The 23,520-nt window shown below is 38.8% G+C and overlaps 1 protein-coding gene and 1 pseudogene across 1 annotated transcript in view; one reads left to right on the top strand and one right to left on the bottom strand.

The window, feature by feature from the left end:
* BTBD9 (BTB domain containing 9) overlaps positions 1-23,520 on the top strand; it is a 476,557-nt gene that overhangs the window by 180,314 nt on the left and 272,723 nt on the right. The window lies entirely within an intron of this gene.
* LOC105725304 (small ribosomal subunit protein eS26-like) lies at positions 5,888-22,520 on the bottom strand (annotated as a pseudogene).

The following is a 23,520-nucleotide window of genomic DNA, read 5'->3' on the forward strand; positions in this document are numbered from 1 at the left end:
CTTCATTTTTAACAGGCAAAACTAGAACCAACCCAAAATGTTCATCAACAGATAAATGGAAAAATGAATTGTGTTATAATTTTATCGAGTATAATAAAATACTAAATGATAAAAAAGAATGAACTATTGATTCATGCAACAGTATGGATGAACCTCAAAATAATTATATTGAGCGAAATAAGCCAAACAAAAAATAATACATACTGTATGATTCATTTATATAACATTTTAGAAACCTCACAATAACCTATAGTGTCAGAAAGCACTACAGATTGGAAACAGAGGTAGGGAGTGGCGAGATATGAGAAGGGAGCATTACAGAATGGCACAAGGAAGCTTCTAGGGGTGGTGGATATATTCATTATCCTGATTGTGGTGATGGTTTTACTTGTCAAAAAGTAACAAATTGTTCACCTCAAATATGTGCAGTTTACTTCCTTTAATCCTTAATAAAGTTGTTAAAAGCAAACAAAAACTTCACTTTCCTTAAGAAGGGAATATGAGATCTATAACAATAAAACATACTGTGCCATTCCCTTTACCCCAAGAGGGTAAACGGAGTGAGCATGAAATGTCTGGTTAGAACCAGGGACTCAATTTCTTGAAGAACCAAATTTAATTACTTTCATAGTTAGATGACAAACATTAAAGATTTCATTAATTATTAAAGTTATCCAGCCTTTAAAAACCCTGACTGTGAAATGATCAGTAACACATTCGGTGGGTTGGCTGAGTGTCTATATGGTATATGAAGAAACATTTCTTTTTGTTTATTATAAATTCACTAGCTATTAGTTTAGAGTGTCCTATTGTTCTTATATTACACTAGTAAATTCTTTTTTCTCTTGGAAGGGGAAATAAATACACAACTGCAGTGTGCATAATGATGTTCAGACTAATGTTGTTACTAATCAGAAAACAAACAGGAATGTGTTGTCAGATTCCTGGGTAGAAATGACATAAGGGGCAGACTGGGTTTATCATTTCTCGGATCCAGCCGTTTGATGATTGCTGTGATATTGCTAAATTGGAAAGGAAGAAAACACAGAACTTAAATATGCAGTACAGAGAAACTCATGTATTATAGAAATATGATTGTTTACCTTTTCTTACTGCCTAAGATTTAGATGCAGATACTTGGAAGTTTAGTGTTGTAACAGAGAAGTCTGTTAACTTATGTGTTAAAATACAAATAGATTATCTCCCTGAAATAGTTGTGTTAGCATTGACTTCCCACTCTATTAAATAGACTGTTTTGCTAGGATTTTCTAATTGAAATTTATATCATAAGCTAGCTTGAGATGATCCTCTAAGATGATGAAACAAATGAAGTAATATAAAGCTCAAACTCTATCCACTTAATGTTGTAAATGACAATAGGCAAATCAATTTTGGAGATCACAATAAGAAATAAAATGACTCTTTTAAAATCAAAGACTACATATTGACTTCTTTAAAAGAAATAGTCTTTGTAAATAATTATACTTGCAAATTAAATGTACGTGTGTAGTGTGAAGTGGGTTTTTTGACCAAATTATGAACATAGTTTTCAACTATGAAGGTATGTTGGTAAGGATAGACTAAGCTGTGTTGTAATAACAGCAGCAAAAACAAAATCTCAGTAACTTAGCATAACAAAAGTCTTTCTTGTTGACACTACACATCTGCCATAGGTCAAGGATTCTGTTCCTCATAGTCTCTCAGGGACCCAGGCTGATGGAGGCTCTACCCTCTTATAGCTGTAGCAACTAGAACATGTAGCTTCCTTCAGCACTGCAGCATGGGAAGCCAGAGTTGATGATTTGTACACCAGCATTTAAATTTTTCAGCATGAAAGTGACATGTTCTTTAACTCGCAGCCCATTGGCCAGAACCAGTAACGGCTTCACCTAACTGCAAGCTAGCTGGAGAATTGTGGGAGAGCTCATGGATTTTCACGGATAAATTTCTTTGTTATAAAAGGATGGTCATGGCCAGGCACATGGCTCACGCCTGTAATCCGAGCACTTTGGGAGTCTGAGGCGGGGAATCACTGAGGTCAGAAGTTTGAGACCAGCCCGGCCAACATGGTGAAACACCATCTCTACTAAAAATACTAAATTAGCCGGGTGTGATGGTGGGTGCCTATTATCCCAGCTACTTGGGAGGCTGAGGCAGGAGAATCACTTGAACCCAGGAGACAGAGGTTGCAGTGAGCCGAGATCGTGCCATTGAACCAACTCCAGCCTGGGCAACAGAGTGAGACTCTGTCTTCCAAAAATAAAAATAAATGAAAAATAAAACCATGGTCAGACTTTTACATAATATGAATTCCACTTTGCCTGGCATCTTTGAAATAATACCTTAAATAGGACATTTAATGTCATATAATTAAAGTATTCGACTGGTAAAGATGCTCATAAAATGGCCTTTTTATGTCATAAATTTTTTGTGTATTCTCATTTGTTATAAAGAGGGGGAAAAGAGAATCAGTATATTCTTCAATTTACCATTATTCATGTAAGAGGTAAATTGCCATTTTCCATTTTTCAAATAATCAAGATGGCCTTGCTTCTGATCACAAAGTGAGATTTTTTGTGTGTGTTGTTTGTATAGAAATATGTTGCTACAATGAAAACTCACAGTATATTTTGAAAACTGCTAGAATGATTTCAGTTATTTTGGTTAGGAGTTTCTCCTGTTAGGGATCTATTTTATTTTTTGCTGAGTTATTATGTTACATTTTTCCTTCCAGTAAAGCTAAACTGTTGAGGAGGGGAATCTTACATCATGATAGGATTATCCTGAGCTTTTGTTTAGGCTATTTTCTAAGCCTTTTAGGGAAGGCTATTTCCTGAGTCTTTTGAGAGGACAAATCAAATGTGAAAGGAATGCAGGGTAGCAGTGCAGGGACTACTGGGTCCTTTTGTATTCTTAGGAACACGAGAGGCTGTTCATACTCAGATCATCAAATCGAAGACATTCAGTCTCAATTTAGCCCAGTTATCTGACCTATTAGCTTGTAAACTCTAGTAAAAGAACTCATTTTGCAGGTAGTAATTTAAAATTAGTAGAAAAGAGAACCCTCAGAATAGTTCTAGGTGAAAAGTGATTTGTTTTACTTGCAAACAAATATTTTAATCTGTTTTTTTTTTCCAATCGTGTTATAGGAAACAATAATCTGCTGTTTTGAAGGGTTCCTTTTAGCTTGAGAGACTAGTTGCCCATCATGGATATGGCATGTAAAGCTTGCTCTCTGGGACTACAGTCTCCTTAGGGTTGCTTGTCTTCACCGATCCTTATACACCACATACATGATGATGCCACCTTCCCTATCATGCCTCTGTGAGTTCCATAACACTTAATAATTACTTGTTAAGTATCAGGCAACAGGATTCATTAATTACAGATATGAAAAAGACATGATCTGTGCATCGGAAGAACTAACAGACCAGTTGGGGGAGAGACATGTAAACCGATATTTCAGTATGATGTTGGAGTGCTTAAGGGCTTGACTAAACTCCCTATTTTCTCTACTTATATTCTCCTTTCTTATACTTGTATATGCTTCCAGCTGTCAAATTTAATCTCTCCAGCCAGGCCTCTCTCCATTGTGTTCTAACCATTGACTTAAAATCTCTACTATGCTATCTCTTAGGCATCCAAAACTTCCCAAATGGAAGTCTTGATTTTTTCACTCCTCCAATCAGTTATTCTCCATCCCACTAAATGTCACTATTATTTATCCTATATTTTGGTCCCTGAGCCTAGGACTCATGATTGATTGATCCTACCTTTAAAGAAAAAAAAAGGCCGGCACGGTGGCCCGTGCCTGTAATCCCAGCACTTTGGGAAGCCAAGGCAGGTGGATCATGAGGTCAGGAGTTTTTAAGACCAGCTGGCCAACATGGTGAAACACCATGTGTACTAAAAATATCAAAATTAGCGGGGCATGGTGGTGCATACCTGTAATCCCAGTTACTTGGGAGGCTGAGGCAGGAGAATCGCTTGAACCTGGGAGGCAGAGGTTGCGGTGAGCCGAGATTGTGCCGTTGCACTCAAGCCCAGCCAACATGTGAAACTGTGTCTCTACTAAAGATACCAAAATTAGCCAGGCGCAGTGGTGGGTGCCTGTAATCCCAGCTACTCAGGAGGCTGAGACAGGAGAATTGCTTGATCCTTGGTGGTGGAGGCTGGAGTGTGCCTAGATTGTGCCACTGCACTCCAGTCTGGGCTACAGAGCGAGATTTTGTCTCAAAAAAAAAAAAAAAGAAAAAAGAAAAAAGGGCCAGGCATGGTGGCTCACGCTTGTAATCCCAGCACACTTTGAGAGGCCGAAGTGGTGGATCACATGAGGTCAAGTGTTCAAAATCAGCCTGGCCAACATGGCAAAACCCTGTCTCTATTAAAAATATAAATATTAGCCGGGCATGGTTGTGGGTGCCTGTAATCCCAGGTATTCGGGAGGCTGAGGCAGGAGAATTGCTTGAACACAGAAAGCGGAGGTTGCAGTGAGCTGAGATTGCACTATTATACTCTAGCCTGGGTGACAAGAGTGAGACTTCATCTTGAGAAAAAAAAAAAAAAAAAAAAAGTTGACAAAAACTGGATATAACCTAAATACCCTTTCAATTGATAAATGGATGAACAATCTCAATAATTGGATAAACAATCTGTGGTATATCCCTATTATGGAATACTACTCACAATAAAAAGGAATGAGCAGCCACAACAGCATGGATGAATCTAAGTGAAAAAAGCAAGATTCAAAAGGCTACATACCATATGATTCCATTTATATATCATTCTATACAAGGCAAAATAAGGCCAGGCTCGGTGGCTCACACCTGTAATCCCAATGCTTCCAGAGGCTGAGTTAGGAAGATCACCTGAGCACAACAGTTCAAGACCAGCTTGGGCAATAAAGCAAGACCCCATCTCAAAAGAAAAAAAATGAGGCAAAATGATAGCAATGGAAAGCAGATCAGTGTTTGCCAGAGTTAAGGGTGAGGTGAGAATTTCACTACCAAAAGGCAGCACAAGTTTTGGGGTAATAGAGCAGTATTGTGATTGTTGTGGTGGTAAGTATATGAGTCTGTGCATTTTTTAAACTCATAGAATAGTACACCAAAAGGAGGACTTTTGCTATCTGTAAATTTTAAAATAAACTTAAAACAAAAGCAAAAAGATCATGGACAATCCTCTTTACATATTGAGTAAATCTTAATTTTTGTTTGTTTGTTTGTTTCATTATAATGCTTGTTGTGCTGGCAGGCCAACAAAAATCAGTTTTATTCTTCTTTCCAAAAAAGAGGTGTCTTGTTATAGGAAGTGTTGGTTCTTCTTGGACAGTCCAGATGACAATGACATTCTTTAAGCTGATAATGTGTGAATTCTCTTCATTTATATTAGCTTTTGTTAAATGAGGTTTCATTTTATCATGAACTTGAATTATTATTTCCAATATTTAATTTAATTTAATTTTTTTAAAGAGACAATCTTGCTCTGTCTTCTAGGCTGGAATGCAGTGGCATGATCATTCATAACTCACTGCAGCCTCAAACCTCTGGGTTCAAGTGGTTCTCCTGTCTTAGCCTCCCAGGTAGCCAGGACAACAGGCACACACCACCATGCCCCACTAGTTTTTAAAATTTTTTGTAGAGATGAGGTTTTGCTGTTTTGCCCGGGCTGGTCTCGAACTTGTGGCCTCAAGCGAGCCTCATGTGTCCTCCTCCTAAGTGCTAGGATTACAGGCATGAGCCACCACATATAATATATTTAATTATGGTAATGATACTTCTTAAAAACCACTGTGAATATATATATTTATTTTTTTTTTTAAGTACAATTTCCATTTTATTTTTCTCTAGGTAATAGTCCATCTTCAGTCTTTCAAGGACTCAGCTCCTTACATGGGTTTTGGTGGGGCTCGTGGGGCAGCACCTGCAGGTCCAATTTGGGGTTGGGATGTTTGGTCCTTGCGGGCTTCACGAAATCGATTCCTGACGACTTTGCTGTGAATTGCACAACTCACACAGTAATGTAGCTTCACTTACAACTTGGGAAGTGCATAGGCATCAAAGACGCTCGCTTCAGAAATGTTCCTGACTGCTTTGGCCTCCACTATGTTTCGAATGACGAATTTCTTAATGACCTTGTCCTTGGGCACGCATCAGGCACAGTTCATGCAGCGAATAGGCTGCACGTGGGCACCGCCCTTTTTGGCACGACCATTTTACTTCTTTTCTTTGTCATCTTGGAGGCAGGAACTGGAGAGAGCAAAAGATGTCTTTAAAGGTGAATTTTCTTAAGAGTGGGACAATTTTCTGTGCTTTATGATTCAGCATTCCATATGTAAACTTTAAGCTCTTTAGCCTTAAAAATAATTCAACTATTAAGGTATATAATAAAATATTTCTCCCGTTTTTTAAGAATTTGTCCTCATATGCAATCAATAAAATATCTGTGTCCACTAGAGGACATAAACATTGAGTTAACATTTATAAAACAGTGTTTTATACTTCATTATATTTTGTGACAATCCATTGTTCAAGTGTTAGGTTAATTACTTAAAACCCAGACCTACTTGCTTGAAGAATTTTCATTTTGAAGTACATCAGAGTCATTAATCACTGCACCTTTTGATCTCCTTTGAAAAACTTCCTAGCATTTATTTTTCTATTATCTCCCTCAACAAAAAGGAACCACTTTTGTCCTGATGCATGACCTGGTGTATATGGCTCTATTTCTTGAATATATAGAATACAAGTTTGGATTTGGAATGTTTCTTCAACATTCTTGCACTATTTGAAACTTATTCCATTTTTTTGTTTGTTTGTTTGTTTGTTTTTTGAGACGGAGTTTCACTCTTGTTACCCAGGCTGGAGTGCAATAAGGCGATCTCGGCTCAGCTCACCGCAACCTCCGCCTCCTGGGTTCAAGCAATTCTCCTACCTCAGCCTCCCGAGTAGCTGGGACTACAGGCGCGCACCACCATGCCCAGCTAATTTTTGTATTTTTAGTAGAGACGGGATTTCACCATGTTGACCAGGATGGTCTCGATCTCTCGACCTCATGATCCACCCGCCTCGACCTCCCAAAGTGCTGGGATTATAGGCCTGAGCCACCGCGCCTGGCCGGCAGTTGTAGCACTTTAATTCCTTCTATCATCTTCTCTCTCCATTTGGGATGATATGCAGAGGGACATTTGATGTTCCAGTGGATATCATAAGAGAATGTTGAAGAGCTAAGTAACTAAGGGGCATTCTTCCCATAGAATCTATCCAGTCATCAGCCTGTCCTCGGTCAGAGGGGTGTTGCCGTAGCTACATCCTCAACTACATCATAGCATTTTTTTTTTAAACTTGTCATTTAAAAACGATAAAACCAAATACTTAAAAGCACTCTGGATGTTTACTTTGCTGAGCCTTACTGGTGATTTTGTTGTTTTATGGAATGCCGTAGAGGAGTCCATTGTTAATCACTTCCTAACCCTATAAAATATGTAACAAGCTGCTAAGCAGAATGATGACAACAGAGAACAGAGCTTCATTTGAATTCATGCAAATATAGAGGTTTCCCAGAAAGCCTTTTTAAAAGTATGAGCCACATTTTGAAAATAAAACAAAGAATAATGCCTTAGAATAGAAATCCATAATGAAACCCATAATAGCTGAAAGATGACGATAAATTCTACGGGGAGAGCTTTCTATTTTCTGTTCCTTTTCAAATTCTAATACTAAACTCTATTAGTGGTCTGTATAAAATAATGAGACATGAAGCCCTGCTGGTGTAAAACTATTACTAATCTGTTACTTTGCATAAATTTTCACTCAAACTATTGTCTGTGGTCTTCTTATGAAGGACCTGTTACACGCTTTCTAGCTAAACAGATGAGACCTATTAGCTATCTCTTTTGAATGAATGGTGTTGGAATTTGCAGGCATTGCACTTTTTACAAGTTAGGAAGAGAAAGGGACTGCATACAAGGAAAACAGTAGTATTTGCTCCAGTCAGAGATCTGTGTTCTTAGGTGAATTGGTATCCTTTTCCTCACTTTCAGCATCATATTAAGGAAAAGGCAGAACAGTGTTTTTACTCTTATTTTAAAGATAGATGTATTGTAAAGGGATCACCTTCCTACATCTAAGTCATATCATTGTTTTACTTTCAATAATAGTAATAAGAAATTTATCACTTTTCTCCCCCATAAACTCTGATCTTATCCTTGTTTTACTGATTTCACTTCATGGCACTCCTTTTGTTTCTTAGTCACACAGACTTATAATTTAAATCAGCTTTGATTCCTTTCCTCTCTTCATGTGTTTAAGCAGTTGCCAAGTTCTTTTGATTCATCTCTCATAATTTCTCCTATATCCATCTTTTTTTTTTTCCATTCTCATTGCCAGCATCCTAGTGTAGACCATTATGGACTCATGCCTAAATTATTACATCTTTAATTGGTTTTCCAACCTCCAGTTAATTTCCTTCCGATCCATCTTGAACATCACCACTAGATTTATCTTACTAAAACATGGCTTTTGTTAAACTTAGCAATTTCAAAGTTTCAAAATGATTACAATAGTAATTAAAGTTATTAATGTTATTAAGAGACAGCATAGTATAGTGGTATACTGTATTGGCTTTGGAACTAAATAGATATGGGTTGGAATCCCAGATTAATCCCTTAGTAAAGGTGTACTTTTGGGGACTGAGTTACCTGACCTTTTGGGGTCATAAGAATCCTCATTTGAAAATAGGGAGAATAGAGAGAGATCCAAGATGGCTGATGATTAGCAGCTCGGGCACGTACCTCCCAGTGAAAGCACAAAGAACGAGAGGACGCCACACTTTCAGACGAATATTAGTTGTTCACGGACCAGGAGATTCCCAGTGGAGGAGCCCCACGGGTCGCCAGGGCGACTCTTGTGGCTGGCGTGGCGGTTTTGCTGGTGCCTTAGCACGCCAGTTCTTGGTGCAGAGTCCGGAGATTCCCGGGCAGAAAAGCACCATCAATCTTAACACCGCTGTTTTGGCCGGCTCAGTGGATTGCTCAGATCTCGGCGCAGGGAATCAACAAGTTGGACGTCAGAGACCCAGTTAGAAAGCCGGTAATTATAAAGACGACAGACGGACAAATATATAATGAAGGGAAGAAACCAGCGTAAAAAGGTAGAGAATACTCAAAATCAGAATGCCTCTCCCTCTACAGGGGATTGCAATTCCTCATCAGTAACGGAACAAGGCTTAATAGATTACACGTGTGTTCCAATAACAGCAGCAGGTTTCAAAACGTGGGTGATAAGAAACTTCTGTGAATTAAAAGAACTTGTTCTAACCCAATGCAAAGAAACTAAGAACCTTGAAAAAAGGTTTGACGAAATGTTAACGAGAATGGACAATTTAGAGAAGAATATAAGTGAATTGATGGAGCTGAAAAACACAACACGAGAACTTCGCGAAGCATGCACAAGTTTAAACAGTCGAATTGATCAAGCAGAAGGAAGGATATCAGAAGTCGAGGACCAGCTCAGTGAAATGAAACGAGAAGACAAGAATGCAGAAAAAAGGATGAAAAGGAATGAGCAAAGTCTCCAGGAAATATGGGACTATGTGAAAAGACCTAATTTACGTTTGATAGGTGTACCTGAATGTGATGAAGAGGATGAATCCAAGTTGGAAAATACTCTTCAGGATATCATTCAGGAAAATTTTCCCAACCTGGCAAGGCAGGGTAATATTCAACTCCAGGTAATACAGAGAACACCACAAAGATATTCCTCAAGAAGACCAACCCCAAGGCACATAATCGCCAGATTTATTAGGGTTGAAATGAAGGAGAAAATACTAAGGGCAGCCAGAGAGAAAGGTCAGGTTACCCATAAAGGGAAACCTATCAGACTTACAGCAGATCTCTCAGCAGAAACCCTACAAGCCAGAAAAGAGTGGGGACCAATATTTAACATCCTTAAAGAAAAGAACTTTCAACCCAGAATTTCCTATCCAGCCAAACTAAGCTTTATGAGCGAAGGAAAAATTAAATCTTTTGTGAACAAACAAGTACTTAGAGAGTTCACCACCACCAGGCCTGCTTTACAAGAGCTTCTGAAAGAAGCACTATACATATAAAGGAACAACCAATATCAGTCTTTCCAAAAGTATATAAAAAAGCAAAGAACTTTAACACAATAAAAAATTTACATCAACTAATGGGCAAAACAGCCAGCTAGCATCAAACACCGGTATTAAACTTATATATATTTTAATTGGATAAAAAGCCAAAACCCATCGGTATGCTGCATCTGGGCCCATCTTACATGCAACAATACACAAAGACTCAGAGGGAAGGAGGAAGATTTACCAATCAAACAGAGAGTAAAAATAAACTAATAAACAAAAAGCAGGAGATGCAATTCTCGCCTCTGATAAAGTAGACTTTAAAGCAACAAAGATCAAAAGAGGCGAGGAATGACATTACATAATGGCAAAAGGATCAATGCAACAAGAAGAGCTAACGATTCTATAGATCAACGAGATGGAAAATTAACAAGGATATTCAGAACTTGAACTCAGACCCGGAACAAATAAACTTAATAAACATTTATAGAACTCTCCACTTCAAATACACAAAACATACATTACCACCTCACACCTATTCCAAGGGTGACTATATAATTGGAGGTGGATCACTCCTCGGTAATCGCATGGCATTTCATGGGTTTGAATTGAATATTGGTTGGCTGTTTGTTTGTTATCTTCTTCCCTTATTCCTTCCTGACTACATCGTTGGGTATAATTGTCGGTATGGAAGAGGTTTTCGATGCCCATTACTAAATTGCATTCTAGCCTGGGCAAGAAAGCAATGCTCCCATTCTCTCTCCCTCTTTCTTTTCCTTCTCCCTCCTCCCCATTCTCTCTCTCTCTTTCTCTTCCTTTTTCCTCCTTCCTATTCTCTCTTTCTCTTTCTCTTTAAAAAAAAAAAAAAAAAAGAAAAGAAAATAGGGAGAATAATACGATAGTCTTATAAAAAATTAACCAGTTTGTAAAATACGTAGTTTAGTGATATCAATTAATGATAGTTATTATTAGTGGAAGTATTGTTCCTGTTATTGTTATCTGTAAGGACAAAATGGAGTAAGGGAACAGAGAGTAGAGGATGGAACCGGATAGAATGGTTCCAATTAAAAGCATAAGGTAAAAGAGCCCTTCTACATTGGAAGGGCTGAGGACTTTTTAAGGTTTTGAAAGAATGAAGACTTTTTAAATTTTTAGTTCTTAAGATACGTACATTGTAAAATACATCTAGGTCTTCTCTCCTCAAGGACACTACAGGCAATATTTTTCAGGTACGTGAACTAAAACTTCTTTGCAAGCCCAAGGATCAATGACCACTGGTTTTGATTATTAGAAACTTGATGGTGACTTTCCAGAGTGCAGGTCATAGAACAGTCAGTGTCAGATGAGAATGAAAAAGGTGGATAGAAAATAAATTATCAAGGATGAATCAAGACTTGGCAACAAATACCAGTAGTAGAGTAAACATGGCACTTGGGCCCTATCATTGTCTTCATATGTGGTCACCACCATCCTTGTTCTATAGAAAGGAGTCTTTACTCTTTTGCCTCTCTTCTGCAACAGTGTTTGCCATTTTCAAACAGTATTAAGGTACGCATTTAAGGCTAGTGGGAGTTATAAGAGGTAATAGTGGGTACTATCTGAGACAACTGTTTGTAAAAACTGTTTATTACCTGAGAACCCCAAAAGAAAATGTCAGTTACTCATCAGTTAGTTTAAGTCAAGGTTTATCAGACCTTCTTGTCTATCTATGCACTGTGCTAGGACCACAGTGATAGAGATGAGCACCTGTCTTCAAATAACTTACACTTTAGTAAGAACAAAATATCTACAAGACATTTATTCATTGAGCAAATATTTGTCAAGTTATGTTTATAACAAAGTATGTGGCTAGGCAATGACAATAAAATGGGGAATGAGACAGAGATCCTTCCCTCAAAGTATTTATAGTGATGGGTGAGTATTATTAACTTCATTGTGCAGTAAGAAGTTCCGTTGATGTAGTACAAAGTAGTGATACACAGGTTTAGAGTCATCGGGGATCATATGTGATTGGAAAAGCAGAAAAGAATCACTTATTCATTTTAGCTCATCTTGAAGGAGTGGGTAGACTTTCAATAGACAGAGAAGAAGTTAGTGAAACCTGAGTTAGGGTAAGTTTCTCCCAGAAGCCACAAATAAAATGATCAAAGCAGAGAAACTATTGGACAGCTTAGTGATATTAGAGGATAAGTGATAGATGAAGCTTCAAAGGTCAACTAGTCTAGTTATTAATCTTGGGTGTACGTTAGAATCACCTGGCAAACTTGTTAAAATGCACATTCTCAAGTATTGTCCCCTTCTGAGTCACAGAACCCAGAGAGTGATTCCGGAACTTGCATTATTTTCTGAACTTCTAAGCCAGCGGTTCTAATTTAGTTTGTCCTTAAACGATACTTAGAGAAGCACTAACCTGATCCCAGACATTCAGTTAGTACTTAAACCTCTCTCTAAGCACCTCTGCACTTTGTCATCATCGTCTTTTTTTATTTATTTTTGGTTGACCCATAAAATTGTGTGTATTTATCATGCACAGCATGATATTTTGAAGTATTATACCTAATGGAATAGTAAATCGAGCTAACTAATGCATTATCTTACATAGTTATCATTTTTGTGGTGAGAACACATGACATCCACTCTCTCGACATTTTTCAAGAATGCCATAAATCATCATTAACTGTAGTTATGCTATGCAGTAGATCTCTTGACCTTTTTCTGTTTGTCTAACTGTAAATATGTATTCTTTGATCAACATTTCCCCATCTCCTCTTCCCTGCTAAACACCCCAGCCTCTGGTAGTCACCATTTTACTCCATACTTCTATAAGATCACTTTTTTAGATTCCACATGAGTGAGATCCTGCAGTATTTGTCTTTTTGCCTGGCTTATTTCACTTAACATAATGTCCTTCAGACTCATCCAAATACTAGGATTTCCTTCTTTTTATGGGTGAATACTATTCCATTTATTTATCTATCTATCTATCTATCTATCTATCTATCTATGTCTATATCTATCTATCTATCTATATATATATGTCTATATCTATCTATCTATCTATATATATGTCTATATATATATGTCTATATATATATGTCTATATATATATATGTCTACATATATATGTCTATATATATATATGTCTACATATATATGTATAGATATATCACATTTTTTATCCATTCATTTGTTGATGGACGCTTAGGTTAATTCCATATCTTGGCTATTATGAATAGTGCTGGAATGAACACAGGAGTGGAGAAGGAGCTTTTTAGTTTGATGCAGTCCCATTTGTCTATATTTATTTACCTTTGTCGGCTGTGGTTTTGAGGTCATATCTAGAAAATCATTGCCCAGACTGATGTCATGGAGCTTTGCCCTTATGTTTTCTTCTAGTAGTTTTATCATTTCAGGTCCTACATTTAAATCTTCAATCCATTTTGAGTTGATCTTTGTCTGTTTTTTTCTTTTTTAAAAAAATAGAGACAAGGTCTCACTATGTTGCCCAGGCTGGTCTCAAACTCCTAGGCTCAAGCGATCCTCCCACCTTGTCCTCTCAAAGTGTTGTGATTACATGCATAAGCTACTGCATCCAGCTGAGTTTATTTTTATATGTGGTGAGAAATAAGGGTCTAATTTCATTGTTCTGTGTGTGGATATCTAGTTTTCTCAGCATCATTTTTTTTTAAAGAGACTGCCCTTTCCCCAATATATATTCTTGCCACTTTAGTCAAAAATTTGTTGGCTGTAAATGCGTGGATTTATTTCTGGGGTCTCTATTCTGTTCCACTGGTCTATGTGTCTATTTTTATGCCAGTATCATGCTGTTTTGGTTACTGTAGCTTTGTAGTATATTTTGAAGTCAGGTAGTGTGATGCCTCCAGTGTTGTTTTTTTTGCTCAAGATTGCTTTGGCTATTCTAGGTGAGAATCTGTCTTTTGAGGCATCCTATTCTTTCTTTGAGTAGACTTCCTGCTTAGAAAGCTTTTTCCTTTTATTGAGCTGAAACTTGTCTTTCTCTTCTACCTGTGATTTTAGCTCTCCCACCCTTGAGGATACAGAAAACAGTAACCAGGTTATTCTTTTATGAGAGCCCTTCAAGTGTTGGAGGGCCTCTTTTCTCCTCTTTTCTCCAAGTGAACATATTCGGGTCCTCACTTGTTTTGGTTTTGAGTTCTTTTCCTGTCCTCAACATTTGCCTCTTGAGTATATTCCAGTTTTTTTTTATGACCTTTGTAAAGTGTAGCACCCAGAAGTGAACACTATTACTGGATGGTCTCTGAGTTGTAAGTGAATAGTGCCCAGATGGGCCATGTGGTTATATCAATTATTTTCTCATATGGTCCTCATAAATACTGTAATGGAAATCTGGGGACAAGGGGCTAAATGAAATAATCTTTATTAAGAGATTATATGCCGCCAAAAAGGACCGGGTGTGGTGGCTCATGCCTGTAATCCCAGCACTTTGGGAGGCCAAGGCTGGTGGATCACTTGAGGCCAGGAGTTCGAGACCAGCCTGGCCAACATGGCGAAACCCTGTCTCTACTAAAAATACAAAAATTAGCAGAGCATGATGGTGCACACCTATAATCCCAGCTACTCAGGAGGCTGCCGCGTGAGAATCGCTCGAACCCAAGAGGCAGAGGTTGCAGTGAGCTAAGATCGCACCACTGCACTCCAGCCTGTTGTACAGAGACAGAACAAGACTCTGTCTCCAAAAAAAGAAAAGTTTATATGCCTGCAAAAAAAAGAATGGGATAGAAACTGGCCTTTAGTGTGCTTGGTAGTTGTCAGGTACTAAATTTTAGAATGGAATATAATGAGCTAGAATACTGTCTTTGTCCTTTTTCCTTCCACATTTAACTTTACTCTGTATGTTGGCTTATAAAAATATTTATCTACCACCTTCATCTTCCCTCTTACATTGTATTCTTTCTCCCTTCTCCTTCTCTTCCCCCCCCCTTTTCTCATTTGATAAGGATTTTGCATGTGTCAGGTTAGAGAGGTTATCTGTGCTTTCCCCTCATTCTAGGTGCTTTCAAGTGGGACAAAATGATGCACTATTCTGGAGAACTTTGGTTGCAGAAGAGGGGCTTTGGATGGGAATGAAGCAAAGTTTGCCATTTCCATCCCTTTGGTTCCTCCCGTGTGACCCTTGACACACCCTGATTACTGTAACAAAGCTTGAGCTCTGCAGTTAACCAGAGCTGCAACTGAACAAGCTGAATTTAAATCATAAACTACCTTTTGGAGAGTTACGTGAATATAGGTCCAGAGGTCCATTTTAAAGCTATTGAACAAGGACTAAAGAATGTTCACGTATCTTCCTTCAGTCGTCACTCATCCTGTGACTAAAACTTTAATTTACTTTTTGTATCCCACCAGCTTCCTTAATTTCACCTGGAAAAGCTTAAATATCAATCGTGTCAAGATGGGATGTTTTTCTGACATAATAAACTATATTGTACAGCCTTCTTCCAATAAAGAGGCTGGTGAATAGGGCAAAAGAAGGAAGAGATACAGGGTTTTTTCTTTTTCCTGAGGCATGCAGCTCCATATTTTTTATTGCTTTGTAATCTTAATTATTGAGAAAAGATGTCTAGTAATTAGCTCTTTTGTGTCAAAGTTCAGTATGATTGCACAGTCTATACTGTAACATCCTTGGATTTTTCCACTTTCTCGCTCTTTAGCAACATGGTAATTTGTTGATGACTGTTAGAGCTCTTGTTTCTTCTCCTACTGGTGGTTTTCTTCTAGAATACGAATGTCAGTGGGCTTAACATGAACTCAGTCATAGTTGCCAAATATTACTAATGTTTAAGGTTCTTTTTGACTTTGCTGAATTATGTCTTTTGTTTGTTGCTTGTTATATCAGGTGATTGAAAAGTCCCTTGAGCCTCTTCTCATTTTTCTCATCCCAAAATTGACAGCCAAATTGTAACAAATTGCTATATATACTGACCTAAATTCTGTATCTGTAATTGATGGGTCATGTATGTTTCCATGTTGACAAACCAGCAGGATTTTTCTGAGTCTTCACCCTACTGAAGCATTTTCCTTCAGTACTAGTCAACATTTACAGATCTTGATATAAAAAACTGTGGTCAAGTACTCTTGGCAAAAATCCAGGCAATGACAATTGTTTGATGAGTTATAAAATGCTATTAAAGAAGAAAAATATGAATGGTGCATTGAAGAATTATTACTATTGATTTTTTTAAAACCAGGGAGTTTTTGAGGATCATTTAGACTTTCTAATTAGCCATGTGCACAGGAATTTTGCCTGCCCTGGTTTAATTTGTCTAGATTTTTATGCAGGCTTTCACTTTAGGACTTTGCAGTACATGCTAGAGAGATTGATCTCACTCTCCCTAACTATTTAGTGCAGTATAGTGAGCATTTGCTTTGACGTCCAACAAACCGGGTTCAAGTTCAACTCTGTAACCTTAGGTAAGCTACTTGTTTAAGCCTCAGTTTCCCTGTCTATAAAATATGGCTAAAGCTGGACCCTGCCTCATAATTATTGCCAGGATTAGGTGAAATCATAAATGTAAAAGTTTATAACAATGCTTGACATAGAGTTACCACTCAATAAATGAAGTGTCAGTGGTGAGTAGGATTGTTCCATGAAACAACGGGAAATACGAGTGGACATGCTGAAATAAGGGGAGAGAGAGAAAGGGGCAGGGCATGCCTCGCGAAATGAATGTGAAAACACATGACCGAAACAAAAGTGAACAGCTACCTCACATTCCACTGCTAGAGACAGACTCTCAACAAATCCTTATAAAACTAGTTGTTTAGTTATGATTACCTGTGCTACATGGCAGAAGTACAGGGTGCATCTAAAAAGGCTGCCTTTCTGTGATCAGTCTCTTGTGATGGTTTACACTGACTGAATGTACTGTGTCTTCAGCTGGCCACATACTTCTGCTAGAAAGTGGCAAGTCCTCAGTTATCTGAGCCATGTGACTGGAGCTCTCACTACTCACGTGTCTCACTTATTATTTTGCTCTAATGTTTTACCCTTGGGTTTAGTGAGAACTTTCCTCAGAGGATCAGCAAGGCCTCTGTCTAGGGGCATAGAAATTGCATTAAAAACATTTAATATACTCTTTCAACTACCATCTAAATTGTGTGCTTCTAGAAATAAGTTTTCTAATTTTTTTTCCTTTTCAGCAGTACTTGGCTCGATAGGCTATATTTAGCCTCTCAGTAACTTATATTAGTCAAAAGATAAGCATGTAGCCTTTTGTCCCTCCCACCATACTCATCTTACTAGATTGTATGGTAACAGTATCAATACAAATGTCTTCTGGAATTGTAAATTCCACATATTCATTTTTAATATCTGATGATGCCATTTTTTATTTCAATATGTAGTCATTTAGACATTTTTCTTTTTCAATTCATGTCTGTATTTAATGAAAAAACTGCGATGAGACAGATACCCCAAAATAAGGTTTTTTTTTAACAAGTCTATTTTAGGATTGTCTTTCATAAACAGATAGAATCTCCCATATTCTTTGAATATGTAATACTTAAGAATAATAATGATAATACTAGACAGTATGACTTGGAGGAGACTTTGCTGGATCACACTAACTCTCTTTCAGGCTGACACATCTTACCTTACCTTGATAGCCACTGGTTGGTGAGTACCCTTCCTGGTAGACTTTGACTTTCTCCAGCCTTTTATTAAACTCTTCAGCTTGACTCTGGTCAAGTATGAGGGCAGTCAACGGAAAAATTGTTAAGACCAAAGAATCCTATCCAGGTTTCCTCTCCTATGGATTAAGAAAGTAATCACCTGCAGATGTTATTATATCAGTCAGAATAGGCCAGGTTATATGGTAGTTACATACAATTCTAAAATCTTAGTGCCATATTTCTCAGTCATGCAACATAGAATTGGTAGGGTCTTTGCTCATTGTAGTTACTCAGGGACCCATGCTGATAGAGACTCAATACATGCTTCCATGATCACAGAGCTAGGGGAAGAAGAGCTCTGGAGGATCTCACTCTGGCAATTAAATATTCCAGCTCAGACATGACTCCCGCCCCCTCCTACTCACAATTTACATGGCCCTAGCCAGCCAAAGAGGAATAGGAAATTCAGTCTTCCTTGTGTCCAAAGGGAAGAGAACTAGATGTAGATATCAGTAAGTAGAAATAATGAGTCTAATTATGTATGAATAAATGAATGAATTTTCTTTTAGTTAGTGAAAAGTTACTATGGGGGGCAAGTAACTTTTTAGCACTGTATTTGACAAGATAGCCCATTTCCATAAAGCTCTTTTAACATGTAAATTGTGGCATACACATAATATAAAACCAAGTAATAATAATAGTAGCTAACACCAACATAACAGTCTATATAATCCTCTTGGCAGCCCTATGAAAAAGGTACCATTTTATCCCCATTTTACAGATGTGGAATTTGAAGCACAGAGGGGTTAAGTAAGAAACCCAAAATCACATAACTAGTAAGTAGAAAAGTCAGGATTTTAACTCAGGTGGTCTGGCTCCAGAGTCCAAGCTCATAATCACTAAGCTATAGGGTACTTTACATTTTTTTATAGCAGACCATTTTCTTTATTACTATTTGTTAACTAATTATTCTGTATGCTATAAGAAAGACTCCAATTCTGTAGAGGAGGAGGATTGAAGTATCTATCAGCAAAGGGCTAGACTAAGTAACCAAGAAATTTCCATCCAGCCATATGATTCTTTTATGATTCTGGAATAAGCTCACAAAATATCTATCAGGCATGCCAGGCACCATGCTGACTCTAGGTATTTACCGTAGTGAGTAAGACAGACATGACTGATCCCTGTTCTCAGAGTTTTTGTTCCCATGAAATAGACAGTCATTGAAGGACAGCACAAAACGTCCAATGGAGGCATATGGCCAGGTGATTTAACCTCTTCTAGATGGTTAATGCTGGCTCTTTGTCATTAGAGCTGAGATAGACAAAGAAGGGCGAAAGGTACGGACAAAGAAGGCCTGGCACTTAGTGAGCAGGTACCCCGTGTGAAGAACTGGGAGAAGCCTGTTAAGAACAGAGCACAGAGACCAAAGGCAAGAGCAGATGAGGTCACATTGATGCAACCGGTAGAGGCAGGAAACCACATTAAGCAGGGGAATGACACAAGCAGATTTGTGTCTTTCAAAACCACTCTGTTTTGAAGAATTATGCCTCTGGGCAGAGGTGTGGAGTGGATGAGAGAGAACTAGGAGTGGATCGGGGAGACCAGTAAGGAGAATGCTGAGTAATTTTGGTGAGAGAAGAGGTGCTAGCTAGGGGACTAACTAAGGTGGTAGCAATAGAGGCAGGAGATGTAAATAGATTTGAGAGATTTAGAAGGAAGCCAGTTTAGGACTTGGTAATTAATTGGATGTGTGCATGTGGGTAAGAGGTGGAAATGAGAGCGGGTGCACGCGCGAGCGAGCGAGAGAGAGAGACAGACAGATAGACAGACAGACAGACAAAGAGAGACAGAGTGTGTTCAGGGCCAATTTCCTGATTTTTGGCTTGAGCAGCTGAATGCTTGCTAATTCCTATGAGAGAGAATGGTGGAGAAGCTGTGTTGGAGGAGAGAGGAAGAGGTAGCACTGTATAGTGGGAAGTTGGGAAATATGAGTGGATATGCCAGAATAAGGGTAGAGTGAGAACAGCGGCAGGGTATGCATTGTGAAATAAACATGAAAACACATGACAGAAACAAAAGTGAACAGTTAGGTGGTAACACATCTCTAGGCAGTGAGGTGTGGAAAGTTGATCCAGGGAAAACATATTCTCACCCCCTTTACCTAGAAGCAGGACCATTCTAAACTAATTTTAAGTGTGTTATATATTTGCTTTTCTGTTTACAAAGAACATTTGTCTGTCAATGTCAGGGTTTCAGGCTCTGTTGATTCCCCTCACAGCAGCCTGAATTTTTCTTCTTCTCTGATAAAGTTAGTATAGAATTCCAGTTTTGTTTGTTAAATTGTTCATGTGGTCCATTGTGTTACAAAGTCATACCACCACAACTCATTTGCCTGCTAAGTCAATATTTGCTTCACAAACACAGCAGAAATTAAGATGATTCTGTCTAGCTTAAGTTTCTTACAATTTTTTTTTTAATCCTTGATCCTTTTATGTTTAAGAGCACAAATGGGCTGGGCTCGGTGGCTCACGCCTATAATCCCAGCACTTTGGGAGGCCAAGGTGAGCGGATCACCTGAGGTCAGGAGTTCAAGACCAGCCTGACCAACATGGAGAAACCCCATCTCTACTAAAAATACAAAATTAGCCAGGCGTGGTGGCATGCACCTGTAACCCCGGCTGCTCTGGAGGCTGAGGCAGGAGAATCACTTGAACCCTGGAAGCGGAGGTTGTGTGAGCCGAGATTGTGCCATTGCCTTCCAGCCTGGGCAACAAGAGCAAAACTCTGTCTCAAAAAACAAAACAAAACAAAAAAAACAAGCCAGGCACAGTGGCTCACACCTGGCACTTTGGGAGGCCGAGGTGGGCGGATCACCTGAGGTTGGGAGTTTGAGACTAGCCTGACCAACGTGGAGAAACCCTGTCTCTACTAAAAATACAAAATTAGCTGAGCATGGTGGTGCATGCCTATAATCCCAGTTACTCGGGAAGGTGAGGAAAGAGAATCGCTTGAACCCGGGAGGCAGAGGTTGCAGTGAGCTGAGATGGCGCTGTTGCACTCCAGCCTGGGCAACAAGAGTGAAACTCCATCAAAAAAAAAAAAGCAGCACAAATGAGACTGTTCTATATGACTTCCAACTTTCCTTCTTCACAGGAGAGACATTTGTTGTTGAACAATGTGGACTGGCTGAAGCTTCTGGGGGCATCATATTAACATCATTGGGTGTATTCTTCCTCTTCATGTACTTACTACTTCAGTTTTTATTTTAAATATATATAGTAAGACTCAATGGTTTTTTTGGTTTTTTTGTTTTTCTGAGATGGCGCCTCACTCTGTTGCCCAGGCTAGAGTATAGTGGTGGGATTTCAGCTCATTGCAACCTCTGCCTCCTAGGTTCAAGCAATTCTCCTGCCTCAGCTTCCCATGTAGCTGGGACCACAGGCATGCACCACCATGCCCGGCTAATTTTTGCATTTTTAGTAGAGATGGGGTTTCACTCTGTTGGCCAGGCTGGCATGAACTCCTGACCTAGTGATCTGCCTGCCTTGGCCTCCCAAAGTGTAGGGATTACAGGTGTGAGCCACTACACCCTGCCAAGACTCTGTTATATGAGTTCACAGACTAAACGTAGTCCCCACAATATAGCGATGGAGTCTAACAAAAACCATCTCACCAACATCAGCATCATGAAGACACTGTGATTTTGTGTATGTATTTCTACGCATTCAGGTACTGGGAAGCTATTCTCTCTTGCTATGGTTTTGTCTGGTCCCTTTAAATAGGAACTTGTACCGTCTCAGGAATTTTCAGAGGAAGGCTTCATGCATAAAAGAGGGCTGTAGAACCAGACTGGGTTATCTCTCAGCTCTGTACTATCTTGTTGTTTACCTTTAGGTATAACTATATGACTTTAACTTTTGTTTGTGCCATATGTAAAATTGGACTATTGATAACATCTCCTTCATAGGTTGTTGTCAGGAATAATGAGGTAATATGTGTAAAGCACTTAGAATAGTATCTGGCACACAGTAAAAGCTCAATAAATGCCAACTATTATTGCTTTCTTAATATCTCCCAGAGGCCGGGTGTGGTGGCTCATACCTTTAATCCCAATGCTTTTGGAGACCAAGGTGGGAGGATCACTTGAGACCAGGAGTTTAAGACCAGCCTGAGCAACAAAGTGAGATCCGTTTCTATGAAAAAAATTTTTTTTTTTAACGAGCCAGGCATTAGCATGTGCCTGTAGTCCTAGCTACTCCTGAAGCTGAGGTGGGAGGATCTCTAGTACCCAGATGTTCAAGGCTGCGGTGAGCCATGATTGGCTCGTGTTGTCCAGCTCAGGTGACAGAGCAAGACCCCGTCTGTAAAACAAAAAATTCTCCCAGGACAAGGTGATAAGTTTTCTTCTCTGTAACTCTCTATAGCATCTCGTATAGGATTCTGTATTCATAAGCCTCCTGCAGCCATCTCCCGACCCACAAAATTGTAGGAATCAGCAAACAAGTGGGGAGGGGCTAGGTCCCTCCAGAGGATCTACTGCCACCCAAGAGAACACATTCTTACCCATTCACCTAGAAGCAGGACCTCTAACGTGACCCTTTTGGGGTCACAGGCTACCTTGGCCAGCAGCCCCATAACACTTTAGGCCTGGAATTGGGTCATCCAGTGTTTCTGTGCTCATTAGAAGGTTTCTCTTTTACCTTAGTGTTGGCTCTAAGTTCTATGGAATTTACCCTCGAGGTTGTGATTCTGTTTATGGCCAGCTTCTCCATTTCTCCACAGGGTGTTTCTGGGAAGCATATGATAAAATGGATTATGTTTTCCTAGAGGAAAAAATAAGTGCAAATTACTTTGCTAACTTAGTACTCAATATCAAAAAAATTCTAGATTTGACCAATGCTGTATTAGAAAACCCAGATCTCCTGGCTCCCTGACCAATGTTATATCTACTATTGCTCATTATCTGTGCCTTAAAAGTTTTATAAAATATCCATAAATCTTTAATTAGTATTGTGGTACAGAAGGCCCTAATGCACTATAAAGTAGACGTTCAACACATTAAAATATGTCTGTTATGCCATAAATTTGACCTACCTAAAAGTAATATGTTACTATAATATACACTAAACATTTAATTAATATTAATGTTGCTTGCTTTTTACAATTTGTAAGGGACTTGATGGAAGAATTTAAAAAGCTTATCTAAGAATGTTTGAAAAAGAAAGTTGTCCAGAAATTGTCATGTTCTCTCTGAAACCTATTTCAAACAGGCCTCCCCTCATCTTACGCCTTTACACTGCCCTTGTCAAGGTCACCAATTATTATTACAGTGCTGAGCCCAGTAGTCTGTTCCGCGTCCTTGTCCTGCTTCACTTAGCAGCAGCACAGGATTCAGTTGTTAACACCCTGCTCCTTGAAAGATGTCATTTACCTGACTTCCAGGACACCAGTCTTCCCTGGTTTCCTCCTACCCCACTGGCTGTTCCTACATAGTCTGTTTTGCCAGTTCCTCCTTCTCCCGAGACCTCTAAAACTGTAAGTGCCCTGGCCTTCATCTGTGACCCTCTTTTCTTCTCTATATACACTTGCTCAAATTTGGTGATCTCAATCAAGTCTCAAGGCCTTTAAACCATTTCTATGCTGAACACTCCCAAATCTATATATCCAGCTCGGACTTCTCCCTTGAACTCCAGCTTCATAAATTCAGCAGCCTATTTGACACTTTTACTTGAATGTTTAATAGGAATCTGAAACTTAACATAAACAAGGCCA

This window comes from Aotus nancymaae, unplaced genomic scaffold (genome assembly GCF_030222135.1).
Source record: "Aotus nancymaae isolate 86718 unplaced genomic scaffold, 86718_ANA_hifiasm-v0.15.2.pri h1tg000040l, whole genome shotgun sequence".
In the NCBI taxonomy this organism is placed as follows: Eukaryota; Metazoa; Chordata; class Mammalia; order Primates; family Aotidae; genus Aotus; species Aotus nancymaae.